Here is a 25,117-nt window from a genome sequence, read left to right as displayed (position 1 = left end):
AAATTTGTTCCTCGTTTAAATGATCATTCTGGAGTCTGGACTGCTTTTCTTATAGCTTTTCTTATAGTTTCGTGTTACGAGTAAGCCTACTGTTACGCTACACAGCGTTCCAATCAAAAGAAATGCCGTATGCAGGTATACAGTTGTGGATACTGACGAGAAAGAAAGCTATCTTTCTAGATATATAGCCAAAGTTTCACAGAAGGAAATATATGTATATATATATATATATATATATATATATATATATATATATATATATATATATATATATACATGTGTGAGTGTGTGAGTGTGTGCCGTAACATTGTCCTCAGTATACAACTTCGGAGCCAGTTTGTGGGCTGTAAACGGTGTGACGGGACTAAGATTTGCCACTGAATAAAGGTACAGCAGGATGGGAGCAACTGTGAACAGTTCAGTAGTAGGACAATTCTGATCAGAATCGATGGCAAAGCAAGTTCTACAGCAATACTTGAGCTATACATGCTGACATCAGAAGCAGAATATGAAATGACAGAAGACGTATATGAGTTTAGTGTGTAATTCAATGAGAAAAAATGTAAAAGTCGTATAGCGTTGTCGGCTGGGAGATCCCGCGGCGTGGGTTCAGCCGCCTGTGCGAAAGGCTGCCATCCGCGTACACGGGGCCTTTTCCTTGTAGATACGTGAGAGATGTGACGTACATCTATTTGTGTAGTGCTGCTAAGTGTAGTGGATGCGTGTGTGGTGTAGCGCTATCTTTAAAATCGTATGGTGATGATGATGATGAGACAAGAAAGAGGGTGAAACGCAGTGCGAGTAGCAGTCCTTTCTTCTCAAATAGTACCAAAGAGGCCGCCGAATTTGAAGTCCCCATCCGATGAACGGATCACCACCAACACTGTCGCATGCTCTCACTTCATCAGACACAGAGGACAGGTTTGGAATTTAATCCACGACATTGGTGCAAAAGCTGGTGATCAGCAGTTCTCAGCCGCCACCTCTCCTCCCCTTGCCAGCCAGATACTGGCAGCCAAAACTTCGTCCTTCCCCAGGATTCGAACCGGATTATCACTCCCAGTCGATCACCACCGCACAGGCGTGCGTTAGCGACTTTGGCTACTTTCTTGGTTGTTATTTTTTCCTATAGTTCACTTATTTTATTTTTTTTGTGTGTGAAAACATAAACGCCTTTGCTGAAAACATTAAAAACATATTCTTCTTGGGGGGAGGGGGGGGGGGGGGAGTCATGAATCCCACTCTCTTCCACCTGGGTCCACACTTGTTATTCTGTGGGCCTGCTTCCTCTAACACCTACTACAGAAGCAGTAGTACAAAACAAACACCAGTGCCGAAAGCGTAATAGGGGGAGAATGGTCACAAGAAAATAAGAAAATGTGAGAGGAGAAACGCTAATTGATTTCTGCAACAAATTTCAGCTGTTAATAGTGATTACAATGTTCAAAAATCGCAAGAGGAGGAGGTGTTCTTGCATAAATTCTCTATAACCGTAAGGGCAACGCTGGCTGAATCCATGTCTGTGGTTCTTGGAGTAATTTTTTTTTTTGTTGATACTTTTCACTTTCTGGGGAGGGTAGGATATCCGAGCAGTGACCAAGGTGATCGGGAGGTCTCTCTCAACGGTAAGGCAAACGTCTGAACTGAAAAATACTCTCCTGAATATTCCCAACTGGGACTCCCTCTTCCCCACCATCAGCTGTCCTCTGTTAAGTGGGTGAAAAGTTCCCGAATCTACAATAGGTGAAAACGGCTGGATGTGGACCATTTTGAATTTAGTCCTAGTAAGTATCTTCCACGCAAAAATATAAAATGGTAGTTCACGTGCTGTGTAATTGTTTGTGTATGCACGGAATGGAGTCAGTGACAGGCTCGACATTTGACGTGTACCTGAGTAGCTACCGATCACCGATATATGTGCAGCAGCTGTAAGTGTGAGATATGGGACTGTCTGGTACTGATTACTGCGACAGACATGAAGAGCATCTATGAAATCATAGGTTACAGAAACGCAGACGTAGGCAGCATACAACACAAAAGTTAGTTACTGGTAGCACGAGTGGGAAGAACCTACCAAAGGAAAGGAAGAGAATAGGTTGGTCTTTAACGGCCTGTCGACTTCGGGATCGTTATGGACGGATCACAAACATTGATTAAGGAAGGATATGGAAGAAAATCAGGCAGTCTCTTTCATAGGAATCATTTTCGCATTTGCCTTGAGCGACATAGGGAAATCATGGGAAACCTAAATCAGGATGGCCGTACGTGGTTTACTGTCGTCCTCCGGAGTGTGAGTCTAGTGTGCCAACCACTGCAGTATCTCGTGTGGTAACTTACCAGTGCTATAAAAGTTCATGAAATATTACGGCATATCAATAAAGGATTAAAACTGAAACACTTTTAACAAAGTCAGAGCACGGTGGTCCTACATCTCGTTTATGATCGTGGTCGCTACCAGCAGTGGAATGGTGTACTGATCTTTGTACGTAAAGGTAGCGTCTTGGGCGATTGACTCGTCATCACCCAGCCCAAACTGCTGAGGACAGAAACTTGAAATCTGGAGGAATGATGATCTTTCATTGTAGATATCATTTAGGGAAAGACCGTTCTAAACACCACTCCTAAAAGGGTGAGATGAAGGGGATGAAAGGCTGCTTGAAAACATGTCACGGTTAAGACAATTTTGACGCTAGAACAACGAAAATCTGTTTGTGTTCTTTTTTGTCTGACACAGAAATCACACACTTCAGCACATATGTAAATCCAGCCCGTAAGGGGCAAACTAGTGGGTGAAAGTTTTCTTGAAAATAAATCGTTGTTAAGGAACTACTTAAGTATTTTTAAAGGTATATTTATGAAAACTAGTATTTCACTTTAGCGTTGGAAATTTAAGAAGTATGCGTTTCATTGTTTTCGGAAACTCGAGACCATAAAGGAGTGAAATACGAAATAAAAAGTTTTATGAAATTATTTCATTATGGAAGGCAACGGCCTTGCCGCGGTGGATACACCGGTTCCCGTGAGACCACTGAAGTTAAGCGCTGTCAGGCGTGGTCGGCACTTGGATGGGTGACCATCCACGGGGCCATGCGCTGTTGCCATTTTTCGTGGTGCATTCAGCCTCGTGATGCCAATTGAGGAGCTACTCGACCGAATAGTAGCGGCTTCTGTCAAGAATACCATCATAACGACCAGGAGAGTGGCGTGCTGACCCCACGCCCCTCCTGTCCGCATCCTCCGCTGAGGATGACACGGCGGTCGGATGGTCCCAATAGGCCACTCGTGGCCTGAAGACGGAGTGCTTTTTCATTATGAAAGCATTTCCAATGCTAAATCTATGGACCTTTGGCTTCTTTGTCATAAATTAAGAAATACATGTTTTATACACTCCTGGAAATGGAAAAAAGAACACATTGACACCGGTGTGTCAGACCCACCATACTTGCTCCGGACACTGCGAGAGGGCTGTACAAGCAATGATCACACGCACGGCACAGCGGACACACCAGGAACCGCGGTGTTGGCCGTCGAATGGCGCTAGCTGCGCAGCATTTGTGCACCGCCGCCGTCAGTGTCAGCCAGTTTGCCGTGGCATACGGAGCTCCATCGCAGTCTTTAACACTGGTAGCATGCCGCGACAGCGTGGACGTGAACCGTATGTGCAGTTGACGAACTTTGAGCGAGGGCGTATAGTGGGCATGCGGGAGGCCGGGTGGACGTACCGCCGAATTGCTCAACACGTGGGGCGTGAGGTCTCCACAGTACATCGATGTTGTTGCCAGTGGTCGGCGGAAGGTGCACGTGCCCGTCGACCTGGGACCGAACCGCAGCGAACCACGGATGCACGCCAAGACCGTAGGATCCTACGCAGTGCCGTAGGGGACCACACCGCCACTTCCCAGAAAATTAGGGACACTGTTGCTCCTGGGGTATCGGCGAGGACCATTCGCAACCGTCTCCATGAAGCTGGGCTACGGTCCCGCACACCGTTAGGCCGTCTTCCGCTCACGCCCCAACATCGTGCAGCCCGCCTCCAGTGGTGTCGCGACAGGCGTGAATGGAGGGACGAATGGAGACGTGTCGTCTTCAGCGATGAGAGTCGCTTCTGCCTTGGTGCCAATGATGGTCGTATGCGTGTTTGGCGCCGTGCAGGTGAGCGCCACAATCAGGACTGCATACGACCGAGGCACACAGGGCCAACACCCGGCATCATGGTGTGGGGAGCGATCTCCTACACTGGCCGTACACCACTGGTGATCGTCGAGGGGACACTGAATAGTGCACGGTACATCAAAACCGTCATCGGACCCATCGTCCTACCATTCCTAGACCGGCAAGGGAACTTGCTGTTCCAACAGGACAATGCACGTCCGCATGTATCCCGTGCCACCCAACGTGCTCTAGAAGGTGTAAGTGAACTACCCTGGCCAGCAAGATCTCCGGATCTGTCCCCCATTGAGCATGTTTGGGACTGGATGAAGCGTCGTCTCACGTGGTCTGCACGTCCAGCACGAACGCTGGTCCAACTGAGGCGCCAGGTGGAAATGGCATGGCAAGCCGTTCCACAGGACTACATCCAGCATCTCTACGATCGTCTCCATGGGAGAATAGCAGCCTGCATTGCTGCGAAAGGTGGATATACACTGTACTAGTGCCGACATTGTGCATGCTCTGTTGCCTGTGTCTATGTGCCTGTGGTTCTGTCAGTGTGATCATGTGATGTATCTGACCCCAGGAATGTGTCAATAAAGTTTCTCCTTCCTGGGACAATGAATTCACGGTGTTCTTATTTCAATTTCCAGGAGTGTAGTTTTTGTAAATTCGACACCTAAGGGGGTGAAATAGGGAATCAAAATTTTTAAGAAAATGTTTCGTTACATTACAATAATTTTAAAACAGAATCTGTGTAAATAGCTATGTATTATGAGATGCAGCTTTCTATGGATATGTCACCACAAGATCACAAGAAACATAGTTAAAAAAACCGTAGTCTACAGCTACCAAAATCAGATTTTGATTAGAAATACATTCGGAAAACACCATGCTTCTCTGTACTTAATCAGCGTGAAAATCTTAGAAGCCGTTGCAGTTTGTGAAAAATGTAAAAACAAAAAAGTCTGTGTGAGTGAAGCAACGGGGACTAAGCTAACAGAATGCAGAGTGAAAAATTACTGCAGTTCATCATAAGTGTCTGTTGAAGTTAGTTTGTTCCTGTTCAGTGTGCAGCATTTATTTAATGTTAATGCTGCCTTTAATACAAATTTTTAAGTCCATTAATTATTTATAAAATTTCCTTTCATAATGGATTAACAATATTTAAGGTTTTATTTCTTTATTATTCAAAACAGCAATTTCTAAACAGTGTCCTCAAATGAGGATGCTAGGTCTAGTTATTCAAAATTTCATGGTTCGTTAAATCATATAGATAGACAGGTAAAGGGACTTATATGAAATCTTCAAGGGTTGTCAGCCGAGTAACGTCGTCGTCTCGTAGCAAAGTTTGGATGGAATGCATCTCCATCACCTTCAGGCGAAGTGTCGGGATATCGTCGGTCGCGGGCTGATATCTCTCTTCACTCACTCTCATCTTATACTTTGCCCTCTTTGGGGAAGTGTGTGGTGGAGTTTGTAGCCTTTCGGCTTTTACTCCTCTGTGTACTAGTGTGTGATTTTATCTGTGTTTGTTTGGTGTCTGTGAAATGTGATGAATGTTCTGTATGTGTCTGGTACTTGCCTGAGGTTGGTGAGATGTTTGGTAGTATGTGGGAGGCAGCAGGATTTGGAATTGGATATTGGGATTTTCTCTTCGACTTAATCGTCGAAGATCGTCATTGGGCGTTTGTGCTTATGGTGGGACAAGTCATATCGACCTAGGGAGTGGATGAGGACGTTTCCTGATCTGGAAGAGCCTTCATAGAAGGCCCTTGCCAGATCTCGGAAACTCTATCTCAGGAGTGGGATTTCAGCTGCGGCGTGTAGATCATAGGTAGGGAATCGGAGAGGGAGATGCAGTGCCCTCCTTAGGGCCCCGTTCTGCAGCCTCTGGAGTTTATCCAGGGGCTGCTTCGCCGCGTATCCCCAGACAGGGTATGCATATTCCATTACTGGCCGGATCAGGGCCAAATAAACGTTCACTCCTACAGAGCAGGTAAGGGAGCTGGTTGAACGCCAAGGTTCTTGGCAGTTCTGCGCCAGGGGAGTTGGGTTCCGTTTATGTGAAGGTGGAGGAGGAGGAGGAGGACGGGGGGGTGGCGGCGACGAGGAGGTTTGTGCTTACGAGCCTTGGGGGAATCAGCATAGCCTGCGTCTTTTCAGAGTCGATGGTGATGCGCCAGCGACGGGCCCAAGTTTCTGTGTCATTTAAAACCCTTTGTAACCTATGGATTACCAGGTCCCTGTTTGCATTTCTCATTTAGAAGGCTGTGTCGTCTGCGTACTGTGCGGTGTACACCAGGGAGGCCGTTGGTGTGTCTGCAGTGTACAGACTGTACAAAATGGGCACCAGGACCGATCCCTGTGACACCCCTGCGCGAATATGCCTTTTGGAGGAGGTGGCAGTTTCTACCTTGACAGAGAAGGTTGTGTTCGTGAGATAGCTTTGGATTAATTTGACTATGCTCCCAGGGAAACCTTGTATGTATAACTTGGTGTGGCATAAAGGCGACTATACGTATCGAAGGCTTTGGCTACAGCAAGTAGCACTATCCCGCAGTAGCCTCTGTGGTTGCAGCCCTCTGTGGCTGTTTCAACCACTCTCATGATTTTTTGTGGGGCAGAAGGATTCTGGCGGAATCCGAATTGGAAGGCAGGCAGAAGTTGCTCTCTGGTAATGTTTTCCTGTATGGGCATTAGCAGGAGGCGCTCATAGATCTTGCAAGAGGCTAATCGGCCTGTAGTGTTGCGGGAATAGAGAGTCTTTTCCTGGTTTGTGTATCGCGACCACTTCCGCATGTTTCCAGCAAGCTGGGAACTCACGGGAACGAGTCATCTCGTTGAAGACGCTCTCGAGGCGTGTGATCGCCGAAGGTGGGAGGCTTTTGACTAACTGATTGGTGACGCTGTCATGTCCAGGCACCTTTCTTGGAGGGGGGGGACCTAATTATTTTTGCCACGTCTTTGGGGCGAAAAATGTGGGTTAATCTTCTGGGTCCTCCTCAGCATTGAGGCAGACAGACAGCTGACGATGGACCAGTACTTCATGCTCTTCATCCTAGGGTTCTGCCGCTTGAAACTGTTTCTCGAAGGAGTCGGCGAGGGCGTTAACCTTTTCAGCATGGCTGTAGGCCAGACCCCACTCGCCATGGAGTGGGGGCATCCTAGAGCGTCTTTTTGTGTACTGTTTGGTTGCTTGCAATAGTATGTGATCGTCCACTTTGAGAGCTGTGAGGCGATTTTGTCGTTGTTCGTTTCTGTGCTCACTGAGCGCCACCTCGCTGTAGACGATTGAGCAGCCTCTTGGTGGCCTGATTTCTGGTGATTGGTGATCTTCCACTCCTTTGCCACTATGTTCTTAAGGCGAATTTGAGCTAATAGATGTTCCGGGAGCTGCATCTGCGGTGGCGGGCCATTCCTTTGTTGGGGGGGGGGGGGGGGTTGCAAGGCTTCTCCTGCTGCCTCCAAGATGGTACCTGTTAGGTCTTGTAGCGCTTGTTCTACTGTTTCGGCAGTAAGTGGTGGACCGCAAGCGTTATCAGAGGCAACAGTTTCTCGGGATTGGTCCCAGTCTGTACGTTTGTAAGACGTCTGGTACCATGGGAGTGCCACCCATTCTCCCACATCGACCTCTAAAATCCCTGGGTTGTGCTCAGAGGACATTCTGTTGATTTTCCTTGCGGCCACAAACCCCACGATCCTTCTAGCAAGAGCTATGTCTAACACGTTGTGCCTGCCTCCAATTTTTGGAAAATGTGTGGGCTCGACCTGACCCCATATTTCGAAGTGGTGGATGCGCGGTAGTGGTTGCAGTTTGGCACCAGCTCTGGAGGTTACTCTAGAATTCCTATCAGGATGGTTGGCATTGAAGTCGCCCCCTATTATGAGTTTGCGTTCAATTTGCCCTAAAGCTGTTATGTCTCCCACATATATCTGGTCTTGTGGGGGTTGGTAGATTTCAACAATTGTTAGGGGTTTGTTGGCAGTCGTTACTTCTACCGCCACTGCTTCGATGTTATTGGTAGCTCGTTAGAATACTTGGTGGTGGGGGTTCCCTCTTTTTATTTATATGGCCACTCCTCCATTTTGCGTTAGCCTCTCTTTACGGTAGCTTACGTAGTTGGGAACTGTCGCTTTTATTCACGGTTTTAGGTGGTTTTCCCCATCATCATGCATAAGACGACGGAGAACTCCTTCACGAGTTCTCTGAACTCTTCCTCTTGATTAACAATGTCGTCTGCGTTAAAGACGCACATTGTCAGGTCTTGGATATTTAGTCAACCATCCATGATTGAGTTTCGAAACTACTGAGGAAGTCACAGAGCGGAGCGACTGCTGGACTGCTACATGAAGGGCAACGAGGATCTGTGTGTTCCGCTTCTGGGCATTCATGAGTTCCATCATCATTTCCATGATGAGGTTCATGGTGTACACCATAATGCCTAAAAACTGATCCGAGGGTGTGGACTAAGTGTGGGCTTCCCTAGAGCTCGTGGACCTAGTGATTGTTGTTGTGTGTTTCCCAATGTTTCTCTTGTGACTGTGTTTGGTTTTGTGACTATTTGGCTACGTTTTCATTGCTTCTCGAAGGAGAAACCGCTTCCATGGATGTTGCCCTTGGTGTGTCTGGTCTTAGTTTTACCCAGGCCTTGTTTTGTAGTGTTTTGTTTCTTTGTGACTGGATGGGTTGATGGTGTTTAGTTTGCATTTGTGTGGGGGGTGGCCTTTGCACCCTTTGCCTGCTGTGAATGTCTTTTGTGGAACTCACAACCTTGGTAACCCACTGTGTGGTTTGCCACACAGCACTACATTATTTGTGGGTCAATGTGTTTCAGTGTACAGGATATTGTGTCATGGGCCTCGGCACACTTTCTGCATCTTATCGCCGTGGTGCATTGTGTGGTGATATGATTCAGGCCAAGACACATGAAACACTGCACTGTTTTTGCGGCGCAGTGGCTCAGTGGTGACAGGCACAGCTAAGACCATTTTTATCTCCTGTTTGTTCTGCAGGATATCAGGCAGAGTGGCCTGAAATAGGGGCCACTTGCTATGCATGTTTCCCATTTGCTGCACCGCCTTGACGACGTACCTCTGGGCAGTCAAGTCTGTTTTGACTTCCCAGCGGGACAGCGTCTTGGTAGATCCCTGATTACAGTATTAATGTTTAGAGTTTTTGTTGCGGGAAATGTTTAGTGGGGTATGTTTCTGTTGTTCAAAAGTGTTTTGACTGTGGTGTAGTCTTCTAGTGTGCGTACTGTTATTTTTATTTGGTCACCTTTGGCATCAAAACTGCGTCCCTCGTCTTCTGTTTTTAATAACTCGAAGAGCTCCTCGTAATTCTGAGGAAACTCTGCGACAATCGGAGGGAGGTGGTGGGTGACGTGTTTCTCTGTTTGTGTTGTGTTTTGTGATGTCTCTGGCTCATCAGCCACTGCCTGAAACCTGTTCAGTGTAGGTGCAACTCCCTGGACCACCAGAAGCCTCAGCTGGTGAAAGGTTTTCTTCAAAAGCACGAAGCCCTCCGAGTCCTGCCCAGTTACGCAGTTCCTGTCCAGGGCGATGGTTTCCTGATTCCATCCCAGGTTGACAACAGGTGTTGCCGGGGGCGTAGGCTCATCAAAGGGTGTGGGAATGGTTGGGGTAAGGGTGGTGGACCTTTTCTTAGAGTGCCTATCCTTGCGGACCTTCCTTGAAAGCCGCGAGGTGGATTTGTGCGAGTGGGATTTTAGGAATTTGGATTGGGTGGAGAGCTGGGTTGTGGCGGTGGGTTTGGGGAGGATTTCAATCTCCTAACGGGTCTTCTTCTTGTGTTTACTGAGTGATGCTATGTTATTTGGGAGGTTATTGGTGGCATTGTCAAGCAGAAGCGGACTCAAGACAGGGGGAGGAGGGGCGGGATCGCAAGTACTGACAATGTATGTCGATGTCGGCGTTTTGTGTGTTACAGCATTATAGCATTTAGTGTTTTTCCGCCATGTCCAGAGCGGAAAAGGGAGCTGCTGCCAAGCCTGCTAAGCATTTATCACAGATGCTAAAACCCTTGGTGGGTTATGGTCCAGACTATGCAAAAAACGCGACTGAGTTCGAGAAGGTACTACAGGACATGCAGCCGGAAAATGAAGACCTACTAGTCAGCTTCGATATGACATCCTTATTCTTATGAGTACCAACCGAAGGCTCCCTGGCTTTACTCAAAGAACGCACTGAAGAGGATATCATCAAGCACTTCCGCCATGTGCTAACCATCACCTATTGCAAAAGTGGTGGCAAGTTCTACGAACAGATAGATGGTGTAGCTATGGGCTCCCCCCCTAGCACCAGGCATAGCCGACCTAAGCATGGAGCACTTCGAAAAGCTAGCACTGGACACTGCTAAAAACAAGCCAAAAGCCTTGGAGCCGTGGCGCGGCTCTCGGGTGCAAGACGCTATCGATTACTCCTCTGGTTGAGGTTGGCACTATGTGGGATCGCGAGCGCCTCCTGTCGGAGGGGGTCCTAACGGGGGAGTGAGTGCGAGTACGGGAGTCTGGGGCGGACAGCAGGGGAGAACGGACATTGCGGCCGCACTCTGAGGCGACAAGAGAAGAGTTGTGCACGGCCGAGAAGGGAGCGTTGAGCAAGGCGGCAGTCAGCATCGCTTTCCGGGGGACAGAGAGTTGCGGCAGTCCAGCGAGCAGACACCAGCTCCGGGAACAGTGCTCCGGTTTCTGGACGTGACGTGGGTCGTATTTTGGCGCAGTATAGTTTGCTTGGTACGCATCTGCGGCTCCCTTTATGCCCCCGTGTGTTGTTCTGTCCGTATGTGCATTGAAAAGGTTACGCTCCGGCTGGAACAGTGGTTTGTGCTTTACGTTCATGCACCCTGACTCATTTGTCTTGCTGCAGGCAGCTGTAATTTCAGAGATTTTTTTTTTCGTCGCGATTGTCTTAGCCCGGTGGTGCCTAGTATCCGAGAACAAGACAGCTAACGTGTGACCTGTTGTTTTGGGTTTTGGAGTCCTGTTTGGGCAACCTAGTTATCACGCACACAAATGTATTGCTGCCGAGTGAGGTTAGTCCTAATTTTGTGGAACTGAGCTTTCAGTGACTGGCTCGTCTGCAAATTAATTAATTTAGCCTTTGAGGTGTGTTGTTTTTTTTTTGCTTTCAATGGTGAATTTCTTGTCATTCATTTGTGTATGTTTCGCCGTTAATGATAACTGTGAGTAAGATAGCAAGGTCTTGAAGGGCTTGCGTATCGTGACTGTATTTTGGCAACTGTTTAATTTGATGTCTTCTTTATCGGTCTGGTGAAAACTTATGCTAAGTTTACTAATTTCCGCCTGTGGTCTGGAAGTTGGTTTGAAGGTAAATCCGTTGGTAAATCTTTACTGGACCTAGCTGTTAACTGATCTTGCGTTAAACTAATGCCATTATTAAATCGTTTCTTGTGTGCTATAAATTGTAATACCATAGACAAGGAGACAGAGCACATTCTGTGGTCGAGGTGTATGCACGGTTGCTGCTTTGCACGTGGCGTCTTGTCACTCGCTATCATTTCCCGCGTTAGTACGGGCGGCGTGAGATTTGTTTGCTCGCGGTTGTATGGCCGCTAGTCAGCTGTTCCTGCTCCCGCTTCAGGGTGTGCCGTGTTTCGTAAGGCGTACGCCGACTTTCAGTCACTGTTACTCCTGTGTTGCTGTCGGTCGCTTACCGAAATGTTAGTCTGTTTTAGCACGGTGGCCAGTGGGCCGTGACGATGTCGGGTGATGACCAGCGTTGGGGCGGTCGTCCGCTCTGAGTGGCTTCGGTCGCTTGGACTTGGCCGTTACCTTCTGGTTAAACAGATCAAACATGTTTATTTGCTGTAAATTCCTAAGTAGTTTGTGAGAAAAGTTGTAACTCAGCTTTTCATGACTTTACACAATTCAAGCATTTTGGTAAGACATTTTCCTATCTATGTTTTATCTAAGTGAGAATTCTTTATTGGGGTTATTCACCTGTTGAAGCTTAACGTAAAATTTGTGACTTAGCTTTCATGATTTTATTTAATTTAAACATTCTTGTAAAGCAGTCCTTTATCTACGTTTTATTGATTGGTAATTCTTTATTGGGGTTATCCACTGGTTGAAGGTTAACATATGTTTGTAACCAAGTTTATGTCCTTGCTTAATTGAGATTTGTTAAGAGCCTTTATTGCTGGAAGATCATTAAAGCTTGGGTGCTTGTAATTGTGAATAATGTTTGCTGTCTATATTGTGGGCTACCCTTCCACTTCCACAGCCAAGCTGTCCTAGCAACCAGTACAGCCTTCTACAGGTACGTTGATGATACTTTGGTAGTTTGGCCACATGGCAGGGACAAACTGCTAGGGTTCCATCAATCAACACCTCAATGGTATACATGAAAATATCAAATTTACTATGGAGATAGAAGAGAACAGAAGCTTACCCTTTCTGGATATCGTGATCAGAAGAAACATGGACGGCACGCTGGGACACCCAGTGTACAGAAAGAAAACACACACGGACCTCTATCTTAATGCCAACAGCTGCCACCACCCTGCACAATACAATGCTGTACTCAACACCTCAGTGCTCAGGCCCAGGCCCATCTGCGATAAGGCAAATTTGCCAGTACAATTGCCGCACCTCAAGGACACCTTCAAGAATAATGGCTAAAGTGAAACAAAGATAGGGAGAGCTCTGAAGACCGACAACAAGAAGAACGAAGAGAGACCGGATGAAGACGAAGCAATGGGCTGTGCGCTCTTGCCATAAGCGGGTCCTCCAACGGCCAAGATCGCGAGAATTCTCAAGAAACATAAAGTGAAGACCGTGTTCCGGGAAAAGTCAGAGACCTTCTCGGTTCAACCAGGGATCCACTAGGTCTGATGTCATCTGCGAATGTGGGATGCAATATATAGGACAGACGCAGCGTTGTATCTCACAGCGCCGCAATGAACCCATCAGACATGTACACTTGGGTCGGACCAACAAATCTGCTGTGCAGGAACATAGTATTGACGAGAAGAACACCTTCGATTTCGGGGACACAAAGAAAATATGCAGGGCAAACATATTTTGGGACTCCGTAATCTAAGAGACCATAGAAATACGGTTACACAACAACCTAATCAACCGCTACAGTGGCTTGCAATCAGAGAAGAACGTTCCGTTCTACCAAGGGTTACGGACGGAGCAAAAAGTGACGGACGCTGGGACACGAACCCCGCACACGCGTGCACCCCACCACTGGCCATTCCAGGCGCATCGGGCAATTCCGCGGGATCGTGATTGGCCGGCGGCGGGAAGCGGGGAGACGTCCAGCAGAAATATTTGCCCGCGTCCGACGATATCCACCTGCTGGTGATGATACAATCAAAATTAAAGTACGTACACTTGAGCACTACACATCTATCAAAACACTTCTCGACATCAAAAACATACCCCACTACACATTCCCCACAACGAAGGCACGAAACAAGAACATTGTGATCACAGACCTAGACCAAAACAGACTTGACTGCCCAGGGGTACGTCGTCAAGGCGGTCCAGAAGATGGGCAACATAGGAAGTAAATGACCCCTATACCAGGTGACACTGCCAGATATCCCGCAAAACAAAAGGGAAATAGAGATGATCCTGGCTCTCCCTGTTACCACTGAACCACTGCGCCGCAGAAACAAGATGGTGCAGTGCTTCAGGTGTCAGGGCAGAACACTGCTACACAGCAGTAAGGTGTGGAAAATGTGCCGACACCCATGACACAAGGACATGCACAATAAAACACACGGACCCACAAATAAGGTGCGTGCTGTGTGGTAAGACCCACACAGTGGGTTACCAAGGTTGTGAGGTCCACAAAAGACACTCACAGCAGGCAAAGGGCGCCAAAGCCGACCCCCCCATACATGCAAACAAAACACCACCAACCCATCCAGCCACACAAGAAAACAAAACAGGACAACACACACGGACAAGGCCTCTGTAAAACCAAGACCGGACACACCAACGACAACTTACACGGAAGTGGTATCTCCTTCAAGAAGCCTTGGAAACGTAGCCTCATCACCACAACACCAGTCACCATCACAAGAACAACACTGGCCAACACACAGCAGCAACGACCAGGTACAGCATGACAGAGAAAGCTCTAGCGAACCCCACATACAGACCACACCCTCAAATCAGGTGTTAGGCGTAATGGTGCAGACCATGAATCTCGTCATGGAAATGATGAAGGAATTCAAGGAAGCCCAGAAGCAGAACACACAGATCCTCGTTGCCCTTCAGACAGCAGTCCAACAGTCGCTACCCTCTGCGACTTCCTCAGTAGTTTCAAAACCCCATCATGAATTGACAGCCAAACATCCAAGGCCTGACAATGTGCGTCTTTAACGCAGATGGCATTGTTACTCAAGAGGTCGAGTTCAGGGAACTCATGAAGGAGTTCTCCATCGACATATGCATGATGGGGGAAGCCCACCTAAAACCGTGAATAAAAGCGACAGTCCTCAACTATGTTAGCTATCGCAAAGACAGACCAACCCAAGGCGGAAGAGTAGCTATATAAATAAAAAGAGGGATACCCCACCACCAGATATTCGTACCAGCTACCAATAAAATCGAACCACTGCCACCTGACCCCTAACAAATGTTGCAGTCTACCGGCCCCCAGATGACCAGATAGATGAGGCAGACATAGCTGCTCTAGGGCAAATTGAAAGCAAACTCGTAATATGGGGAGACTTCAATGCCAAACACCCTGACTGGAATTCTAGAGTAACCTCCAAACTGCAACAACTAGCGCGCACCCACCGCTTCGAAACATGGGGTCCAGTCGAGCCCACACATTTTCCAATAAATGGAGGCAGGCCCGACTTGTTAAACTCTGCGATCCTCCTAGTGACAGCTATGTCTGTGGCCGCAAGGAAAACCAACAGAATGTCCTCCGAAAACTACTCAGCGATTCTAGAGGTCGATGTGGGAGAATGGGTAGCACTCCCACGGTACCAAACGTCTTACAAACGTACAGACTGGGAGCAATACCGAGAAACCGTCGTCTTTGATATCGCTTGCGCTCCGCCACCTACTGCCGAAACAGTAGAACAAGTGCACCATCTTGCAGGCAGCGGAAGAGGCCACCCCTCCACAAAGGGATGGCTCACCGCCGCAAGTACAGCTCAAATTCGAAATAAGAACAGAGTGGCAAAAGAGTGGAAGATCACCAGAAATCAGGCCACCAGCAGGCTGCTCAATCGTCTACAGAGAGAACTGAAGGTACCGCTCAATGAGCACAGAAACCAGCAATGGAAAAACCGCCGCACAGCTCTCAAAGTGGACGATCATACATTATAAAAAGCAAGCAAACAGTTCAAACAAAGACGCGCTAGGATGCCGCCACTGCACGGAGAGCGGTGTCTGGTCTACAGCCATGCTGGGAAGGCCAACGCCCTCGCCGACACCTTCGAGCAGCAGTTTCAAGCGGCAGAACCCGAGGAAGAAGAGTATGAAGAGGTAGTCAGTCGTCAACTGGCTGTCTTCGTTAATACTTAGGAGGACACAGAGGACGAACCCATACTTTTTGCCCCCAAGGACGTGGCAAGAGTAATTAGGCCCCTCCCTACAAAAAAGGCGCCAGGGCACTACAGTGTCACTAATCAGTTAGTCAAAAATCTCCCACCCACAGCGATCACACACCTCGCAAACGTCCCGAACGAGATTACTCGTTCCCGCGAGTTCCCGGCTTGGTGGAAACATGCGAAGTGGTCGCGATACACAAACCAGGGAAAGACCCTCTATCCCAACAGCACTACAGGCCGATTAGCCTCTTGCCAACTTTCAGAAAGATCTATCAGCACCTCCTGCTAAGACCCATACAGGAACATACTACCAGAGAGCAAATTCTGCCGGATTACTAATTCGGGTTCCGGCAGAACCACTCTGCCCCACAACAGGTCATGAGAATGGTTGAATCAGCCACAGAGGGCTTCAACCACAGAGTCTACTGCCGGATAGTGCTACTAGACGTAGCCAAAGCCTTTGACTCAGTATGGCATACAGGGCTACTCTACTAGTTGTACAACAAGGGTTTCCCAGGAGTACAGCTGATCAAAAGCTATCTCACGAATAGAACTTTCTCCGTCAAAGTAGAAACAGCCACCTCCACCAAAAGGTGTATTCGTGCTGGGGTGCCACAGGGATCGATCCTGGGGCCCATCCTGTACAGTCTGTTCACTGCGGACACAGCAACGGTCCCCATGGTGAACAATGCACAGTATGCAGACGACACAGCCTTCTACACGAGAAATGCGAACAAGGACCTGGTCATTCGTAGGCTACAAAGGTTTTTAGACGATACAGAAACCTGGGTCCTTCGCTGGCGCATCACCAGGCTATGCTGATTACCCGCAGGCTCGGAAGGCGCGAACCTCCTCAACGTCCCCCCCTCCACCTTCACCTAAACGGAACCCAACTCCCCTGGCGCAGAACCGCCAAGTACCTTGTCGTAACCATGGACTCCCGTCTTACGTACAAACCCCACATAGACGAGGTCGACAGGAAGGTCTGCGCCAGAATGTCCATCCTATACCCAATCCTGAACTCAACCAGCTCCCTTCCCTGCCCAGTAGGAGTAAATGTGTACCAGGCCCTGATCCGGCCAGTAATGGAATATGCGTGCCCTGTCTGGGGATATGCGGCAAAGCAGCACCTGGAAAAACTCCAGAGGCTACAGAACCGCGCACTCAGGAGGGCATTACATTTACATCTTGGATTCCCCATAGATCATCTGCACGCCACAGCCAAAATCCCACTCCTGATAGAGCCTTCTATGAGGGTTCTTCAAGATCAGGAAACGCCCTCATCCACTCCCTAGGTCGGTAAGACATGTCTCGCGACAAACACAAGCACCCCATGGCGATCTTCGACGATTAAGTCGAAGAGAAATTCCCAATATCCAATCCCTAATCCTGCTCCTTCCCATATAACACCAAACATCTCGCCAACCTCAGGTACATACCAAACAGACAGGACAGTCATCACATTTCACAGACACAAATAATAATAATAATAATAATAACTTCAGATATAAGCACACACACGTACACAGGGGAGTAGAAACCGAAAGGCTACAAACTCCCCCTCACTCTTCCCCAGAGAGGGGAAAGTAAAGGATGAGAGCAGCAGATATCCCAACATTCCCGCTCAGGCTGCGGAAGTGAGCTGTTGCTGCTCGAGACACGGATCGCTGCTGTCGCTGTTGCTCCTCGAGATGTCGGGACGCGGAAGGGGACGCAAAGCTGCAGCCCTGGCGCAGTTGCAGCTCACGCTAGCAGGAACGTCCGGCAACAGGAAGATGAAGTCCGTAGCGTAGTGCTTTCACTGCCAAAAGCTGGGCCAATTCGCCAAGCACAGCAGCTTTTCAGTCGCGTGCCTGAAGTGTGCGCAAGCACATGACACACGTAACTGCAAGAAGGAGAAGAGTACTCCTTGTACCTGCGTCAACTGTGGCGGTGCACACGTGACGAACGCCCGTTCCTGCGCCTACAAGAGGAATTAGCGCGGACCGGACAAGAAGACGATGCAGAAGCAGGTGACCACCACACATGAAGAGGGGGTCTCTTGTACAGAAGAAGACGTCTCCAGGCGTCTAAAGGACGCTGTACAAGAAGCCATGTCCGCCTTCAAATCCGCCATGGCGCAAGAGAGGGCGGCCAAGTTGGCGGAACTGGGCGAGGCTCGGCATCAGATTGCTGTGCTGACACAGGCACTTCGCTCAGCCAAAGAAGACTCCTCCACCAGAGAAGACATCGCCACCCAGACTGTAGGGAAGCAGCCTACTCACTCCGTATAAAATTCACATCAGTCTTTCCATTGTGTGCCAGTCTAGTCCGCTGTAACTAGCTCCGACGTCATAGATGTTGCGCAATACTTTTAAAATCAAGTAAATAACCTGAAACGTTTCTAGCATGTCAGGAATAATACTCAATCAATATGTGTTGAATATCAGTTAAATAACTTTAACCATTTTCGAAATTTGGATGTTTTTCTCTAAAAATCATTGGCGCAACAGAAAAGAGCTAGAGACTTAAAAATTTATATTTAGATTCCTTTTTCATAATAATTTAATAGAAACAATCTTATGATTCTCACAAATTAAGATTTTAGTTGAAATTCAATATTTTCTGGTTTTTGTCTTAAAAATTAAGGAAGCAAGATAGATTAAGTAGGCTAATAAATAAGCTAGGATGTTTATATTTAAGTAGAATGGAGATCCGTTATAGTCATAAAGATGAGAGAAGTTTCAATTGAATAACTATAAAGCTATAGGAATAGTGTATCTCCAAAGGGCAAGTTCAGAGCACGTCTACTGCGTATAGTGTAATTAAATTAATTCTCTCGCCCAAAATATTTGACTTAGCCACATCAGACGTTTATTATGATTACTTACCTGTGTGCTGAATGCACATTTAAATTGAGAGCTTCATCAGCCATGAGCAAAGGAAGCGATGATTTATTCCATAACTTAATGTGGTGCATTACTAGCCCAGCGGCTAGTCGGGAGAACCGATTTAATCAGGCATTCCCTTAGGCGTCCGCACCGCGGCTTTATATATAAGAACGCTGCGAGAGGAAGAAAGGCCCCAGTTCTCTCCAGACGCTGAATAGCACCCCATGTGTGTCGCGAGTCGCGTCGCGTCGTTATCATTGCGATAAACAGCCTCGGATGCCGTATTAAGTTACTCGGGATACGCGTAACCATGAAATCATTTTCGAGTGAAGTGTTAATTCTGGGATGACTTTAATTATCTACCTTCAGTTTGCGTATGTCGTATTTTCACGTGCCGTCGCGGGACAAACATTCTATCATTTATTTAGCGTGGCGTTTGAGAACATTATCATCAAATTATGGCGAGCGTTCACTTAAACATTTAATTTGGACAGTTATAGTTTCATCAGCGCATTAGGCTCTGAACTGCTCTGTTAGTCAGATTGTATGGATTCTTTTTTTTCATCTGTGACTTTCAGAATACAGCGAACGTTTTTTTACGATCGTTTTTGGATTATCAATCCCAGACAATTTCCTAATTCCTTAGAGCTTTAAGCTGTAGCTATAAGTGTATTTCTCAGATGAAGTGGGCACTAGGAATTCTAATTACAGGCTTCACATTTTGCTAATCACATTCCGGTTGCCAATATTGTAGTTAGAGAGCCAGTGTTGAGAACAGCAAAAGACAGCATAAATAATAGGAACATTTAACAACAATAATTCCACCCGCTGCCCCACATATGTTGTTAAACGGCAGGGAATTGCATAATTTCTACATTACAAACAACTCTACATTTATATAAACCACATTAATTTCCACCAGCCGCCCCACATATGGTGCATCGGTCGGGAATTGCATCTTTTCTACATTACAATTCTACATTATTAAATAACAACATTAATTTCCACCAGCCGCCCCACATATGGTGCATCGGCAGGGAAGAAACTGAGTAAAAGTGAAAGTGATATTTAAATATTCGGATTCGCGAGTGAAATGCGACACGCAACTGAGTAATAGAACAGTGAAAGTGTTACGTGTGCATGTGGACGACGCAGTTGGATTAACAACGCGTCTGGATTGACGGAGCTGGCACTGAGTCTAGCGGCGCTGCCGGCATCGCGAGAAGCCAGTTTAGCCTCACCGCAGTCGTCCGCTGGAGCAACCGGAGCCGCGCCTGTAGTTGCGGGCCACGCAAACACACAGCAGCCGTAGAAGTGCCGTCTGCAGTTCAACACGCTGCGTCGCATCAGTAATCCTGGTACGCCACGCTGGCAACGCCATACGTCGTGCAGAAAGAACTAAGTCAAGTGAAAAGCTGTTAAAAATTTTACTAACCTGCCAAGGTTAAAGTTAAATCAGAACCTATGTCTGTTGAAGGAACTGAAAATCCAGACAAAGGTTCAAGTGTAAATATGCATGAAAGTGGTAATGTTAAAGTGAAATATGAAGTATTGTCTCCTGACAATAGTGTGAAAAGGGGCAATGATTCAATAATAGAGACCCCTGTAGTAAAGCAGAAATCAGAAATTGTTAATTTATTGGATGATGGTTTACCTGGTGAGTTCAAAACGAAACAGTCAACAAAGATGGTAGAGTTTAAAAAAGATAGGTTAGATATGACTGATCAATCAGAAGTTTCATTTAGTTTTGATGATTCTGGTATTGGAGCTAGTTTTCCGTCACCTGAGTGTGATAAAAAGCCAGCTAGTGAGCAACCCAGAGATACTGAGGCTATGGATTTAAATGTAATATTACAAGCAATAGCTGCCAGTAATGCTAGAATGACAGCTGAATTAAAGTCTGAAATAAGTGAACAGGTCAAAAGCAGTAATGCTGAATTAAAGTCTGAGATTGTGGCCAGCCAAACGAATTTTAATAAACGGTTTGAGGCAATGGACAATAAATTAGAATCCAATAATGCTGAATTAAAGTATGAGATTGTGGCCAGCCAAACTAATTTTAGTAAACGATTGGAGGTAATGGGCGATACCTTCAAGGCTGGTTGCAATAAGTTGAAAGAGGATCTGGGCAGTTTGAATTATAAAATTGATTACATCATGAGGATATTAAGAAGAAGGTTGCTCAACAATTTTCTGAAATGTATGAAACAGTAAAATGCGAAGATGCTGAGGTTCGTAAAGACTTCCAAATGGAAGATGCGAAGCTGGAGCACAAGTTAACAGAAAAGATCGAGGCGGAATCTGAACTGTGCTCAGATAGGTTTAAAGATGTTAATTTAAAAGTAAACATATGTCAAGCAGAAGTAAATTCCATCAAAACTGACACTACTCATATTGTGCAAAGAGTAAATAATGTTGAAATGAGAGTAGAAAATATTAGTACTAACATTGCTAACATTGAGAGTAAAGTAGCTTCAGTAACTTCTGGTAATGGTAGTATACAACAAGTTGTAGCTGCAAACGCCGCTTTTATCGGGTGTCGGCAGTTCTTGCGGTTCGATCCAGATAAAAATATCCACCCGCTAGATTTCTGGAACGATTTTGAAGATGTGATTCCACCAACTTGGTCTGAACGAGATAAAATCTCATTTATTAAAAGCTATTTAGCAGGTGACGCCGTGTGTTGGTCAGCTGATGTTATGTTGAAGTGTAAAATACTAGCGGAATTTAAAACAGCTTTCATTAATGAGTATTGGTCTAGTAATAAGCAAAATGAACTGTTGAGAGAATTTTGGAGTGGAAAACGCTTCAATGCAGGTAAGGAATCTATTAAAGAGTTTGCTAGGTCATGGATTTCGCGTTTGTCACATTTGGCAGAAAAGTTAAAACCTGAAATGATAATACTAGGTCTTGAAGCCAAACTGCCATGGTATTGGCAAACTAGAATTATATTTGCCCCTAGAGACAATCTGGATCGTTTCATTGAATATTTGGAACGTGTAGAGCGTGTGGCTGCCAATGAGGAGCAAGCACGTAATAACAGAAATGCTAATAAAACTAGTAGTAATTTTAAGAACGAGCAGAATGGCAATGTAAACATCAGAACAGTAGGTGTTCGCCATCCTAAGAGAGGTAGGAATTGGAGAAATAATTATCAGAACCAACAATGGAATCCAAATGATAGTAATTTTGTTCCGAACAAAATTATGCAGGTAAACAACAGTACGGAAAGCAATGCTGTGCCAGTTAACTATAATGAAAATAAAGGAAACAGTAGTACACCGAGGCAGGAGAACTAGTTCCCGTCTATGAGGACACTGGCGCTCACCAGGTGGTTACTTTTCCTAAGCCAGTAGTTACGGGAATTGGTAAGACAGGTCAGAATACTCAGACTGAACATGTGGATGAAGGGTCGGTAGCATCTAAGAATACAGCAGAAATCTTAGATCACTCACAGTATTTGACAGATACCGTGTTAGAGACGCTTTCTAAGTGGGAAGAGAAAGAGAAGGCGCAGCTGTGTAATGGTAGGGACGAGCTACAAAATACTGAATTGTCAGGTGAAGAAGCAGAAGAAATTCGTGCTTATATTTACGATGAGGATGATGTGCTCTTATCTAAAGTGCCAGTGCAGGATGTTGATACTGTACTAATAGATTTAGGACAGGAGGTAAGTGAGAATGTAGAGGGTAGCCTGTTGGGGGTCGATGAACCCAGTAGCTGTGATCAGTTGTCACTGGAGAAGGAACCCAACGATAATAGTAAAAGTGGTTTAGCTGTAACTAGTGTTATGCCTGGTCTGAAGGCGCAGAATCGCTCAGACTACAGTAATTTGGGTCTTGTTCAGCAAACTAAATGTAATGAAGTCGTGCGGTGTTTCGATTTGAAATTAATAGATCGACTGGAAAAGGCAGCTGAAAATGTAATTCAGGAAACCCCTACACACTGTGACCTAAATGTAATGAAGACAGATGTCGATCACTTTAGTTGGGGACAAATCAAAAAGGAACTATTGGATCAATTTGAGGAACCACCTGTACAAACTAGAATAAGCCACCCTATAATAACAGTGAATATGCTGGGTATCAATGTACGTTGTCCCTTAGACAGTGGAAGTGAGGTGAGTGCGATATCTCAGTCCTTCTTTGATGCATTACCTAGTAAAGACAAGCTTACAGTAATGAGGGTATCAGGACTAAGAATAATTGGTGCTACTGGCAAGGTGTCAAAAACGGTAAAACAAGAAACTTTGCTGCCCTTTAACATTAATGGTAATTCAATTGATCATCCATGCTTAATTGTAAATAATCTCAGTATTGAGGTTTTAATTGGAATAGATTTCTTGTCGAAATATCAGAGTATTGTTGACTTTGAAAGAAGCCAGTTAAAAATGGTCTTACCGATAACTGGAGTAATTACAGTACCTTTTAGTGATAAACATGTAGTAACTAATGATGAAACTTGGGAGCTGCCTATACAAGTTCTGAAAAATAGGAGATATTGGGACGAAGATGTTAATCTTAGGAAATACCAAGGACTTTTCAGGATCATAGAAAAACCACATGCCAAGGAATATAGGCTAGAGTACCCTAAAAGTAAAAAGGTCTTAGGTCTCAGGAACGTGATCGACCCAAAGAAGTTCATAGGTAGTGAATGAATTCTGTAGGGAGGAGGTTGTTCTGTAACCTCTACACAGTGTGGCAGCTGTGCAGTCCCAGCTGTGCGAGATCTTCTTTCCTTTTCAGATCTCACTCATTCTTCATCTTTTCTATCCACCTAAAATTTCTACCTCTTCTTTCCAACACATTAAATTTTCCGTTATGACTATCAAGCCAGCAGTAAACTAATGAATTCTGTAGGGAAGAGGTTGTTCTGTAACCTCTACACAGTGTGGCAGCTGTGCAGTCCCAGCTGTGTGATATCTTCTTTCCAATTCAGGTCTCACTCATTCTATTAACTTTCCTATTTATAAAAATGTTGACCCTTTCTTTCTAATACGAACATTTTCTGAAACTAATGAATTCTGTAGGGAGGAGGTTGTTCTGTAACCTCTACACAGTGTGGCAGCTGTGCTGTACCAGCTGTGTGAGATCTTCTTTCCATTCCAGGTCTCACTCATTCTTCATCTTTCCTATCCACAAAAATTTCGACCCCTTCTTTCCAATATGAAAATTTTCTGAAACCCATGAATTCTATAACGAGGAGGTTGTTCTGTAACCTCTACACAGTGTGGCAGCTGTGCAGTCCCAGCTGTGTGAGATCTACTTTCCTTTTCAGGTCTCACTCATTCTTCATCTTTCCTATCCAACAAAATTTCGGCTGTTACTTTCAAATACTAAAATGTTCCGTCATGGCTATCACGCCATGAGTTCTGTAACTATTCTATCCACCGATTAGTGAAGAAATATACCTAATGTAACAAACCTAACAGTGACAAACAACAGAGAAGTATGATGTAGTTAAGATACAATGTATTTGAGTAACAAGTATGTATAGAACCCTGGTAATATTATAAGTACAAAGTTGTTGTATTATTGGAAATTGTCCACCTACAGTAATTTAAAGAGATGTACAAATTCGTGTTCAAGCAGGATCTGAAGTGGCAGTGGAACCTATTGTATGCTGTAGAGCTAATTAATTAATAGTAAAATAGATTTCTTAGTGTTATGAAAAATATGCAGATACGTTGTAAGAATAAACTCACCCTGTGTAGCAAGGAATGGCAGTGTAATAGAACTGAACAGTGTTTGTGGTTGAGACGTGAAGGACACTCCTTTGAAATATTTATAAGGTTGGAGCTGGCCGTTATTTGGTGTAGTGTGTGACAGGACACACCTACACGTATTGAGGTTATGAGTTGGAGGCGTGAATGCGACCATAGGTACCCTTATGTTAGATGAGACAGAGCAGCTCATGGTGTCCTGTAGGTTTAAGGAATTTAGCATTACGCTCGTCCATAATTACTTAATGCACTTTAGTGGTAGGTCGAGAGAGACTACCTGTGGTTTCAGCGTCCGATCGAGTGGAAATGGATTGCCACGTGAGCAAACTGATCAGCTGCAATACACTATAGATATGAAATAAATGTGCTATCCTATGCTTTAAAATGTTAATAGAGTGAGTGTTAAATATGTACATACACTAGCAACATAATTGAAGAAGATAATGACAGACGTGAAACACTATTTATAGCTCTGCATAAATACACTTCGACGAAGTAAGTACATAATTACAGATGTGGAACTGACACAGCAGCAGAGGACCAATAAGTGGAGTTAGTAGTCAACTAAACGTAGAGTGTTTTGAACACTCAGAACTGTACTATTACCACAAGTTACTTACATGTACAAAGAAGCTGAGAATACAACTACTAATCAAATATACTATCTCTAAGAATAAGGTAATTGAAGATGAGTCAGCTAAGTAAATAAAATACAGATTTGTCAGGAATGTACCGAGCATTGGTTCAGTGTTCTGGCCCAGAAAAAATAAATTGAAATTAAATAGGATTCATGATTGTATGCCTTGA

General features: G+C 45.6%; 1 pseudogene; it reads left to right on the top strand.

Moving 5' to 3' along the window:
- Positions 1-2,983: 2,983 nt before the first annotated feature.
- On the top strand, positions 2,984-3,101 carry LOC124778383 (annotated as a pseudogene).
- Positions 3,102-25,117: the final 22,016 nt, after the last annotated feature.

This window comes from Schistocerca piceifrons, chromosome 2 (assembly GCF_021461385.2).
Source record: "Schistocerca piceifrons isolate TAMUIC-IGC-003096 chromosome 2, iqSchPice1.1, whole genome shotgun sequence".
Taxonomy (NCBI): domain Eukaryota; kingdom Metazoa; phylum Arthropoda; class Insecta; order Orthoptera; family Acrididae; genus Schistocerca; species Schistocerca piceifrons.
Note: the sequence above shows the minus strand (reverse complement) of the source record. Positions and strands in the feature narration are given on the sequence as shown.